Consider the following 1,263-nt stretch of genomic DNA (forward strand, 5'->3'; position numbering starts at 1 on the left):
CAATGTCTGCAGTCATTTTTGTCAGGGTTTTCGGCTCAGTTCATCAGCATTTCCATGAGATTTTCCTTCTCTATATTCAATATTATAATTATACAGGTCTATTTTTCCGATCCAATGTGCCAGTTGTCTATCTGGTTTCTTTAATGATCTTAACCTGCGTAACGCAGCATGGTCTGTCCTGTCCCAACACAGACCTTCTGTACAGCTTCTGTTACTCCTTTGTGATCCAGCATCTTGATACTCACAAGGGATTGCTGAAACGCAGCATCTATGACAAAGTTGCACCTTTGGTCATCCAGCTTTCCTGTCATATAGGCATTATGTGTGCTTGGCATTTTACACCTAGCTGTTGGGACTTTCACGATGGGCGTTGGTGGGTGTCCCTCAACACCAACCACTACTGGTCTCCTTGAGGCTGACTTATTGGTAATATTCTTCTTACACTGGCTCCTCATATGTCCTTGCTCTCCACAGTTCCAACAACGTTTCTGGGTAGCAGCCTTTCCTGCTGTGGCATCTTCCCTGTGTTGAAGTTGCCAGCATTGAGCTCTCTTGTGTCCAGGTTTATTACAGTGCCAGCAAAGTCCGTCAAGCTTCTCTGAAAGCTGACCTTTTTTGGCCTTGAATCCTGATGACTGTACCAATCTTGGTACCTCTGTGCTGGACTTAACGTAGGATTCAAATTCAAGAGCTCTTGCCATTGCATCCTGCATAGTAGAGGGGTGAGCTTACTTTACTTGTATCTTCAGTTGTGGACTGTCCAAGGCATCTACAAACTGATCCCTCAGCAACAGCTTGAGGAGATCGAGTGGCGTAGTTGGGTAGGCCTTGTGTGCCATACTTTCCAAATCCTGTGCCAGCTCTTGCAGGCTCTCCCCTTTAGCACGGACTATCGTCCTAAACCTAGCCCTGTAGAGTTCAGACTGATTTTGGGTTCCATACCTGAGTTTTAGAGCCGCTACCAGTGCTCTATAGCTGTGCCTGTCGTCTGCTGACAACTGTCCAAGTATTTCCAGTGGTTGTCCTTTCAAGCTCGTTGCCAGATATACTGCTTTCTGCTCCTCTCTCCGTCCATTCATCTCTGCCAGGAGCTCAAATTGTGCTCTATATGCTTCCCACGGTACCTTCCAATCGAATTCCTGTGGCTTCCTTCGTACTATATCACATCTATTGCTGACATTCATATCTGGGATGTGACTTCTAACAGGACTGAAGATGTCTGCATTAGGGTTTAGCTGCAGGGGTCTGGAAGGGGGCTTCCCG

Source organism: Limulus polyphemus, unplaced genomic scaffold, assembly GCF_000517525.1.
Source record: "Limulus polyphemus unplaced genomic scaffold, Limulus_polyphemus-2.1.2 Scaffold603, whole genome shotgun sequence".
Lineage (NCBI taxonomy): Eukaryota > Metazoa > Arthropoda > Merostomata > Xiphosura > Limulidae > Limulus > Limulus polyphemus.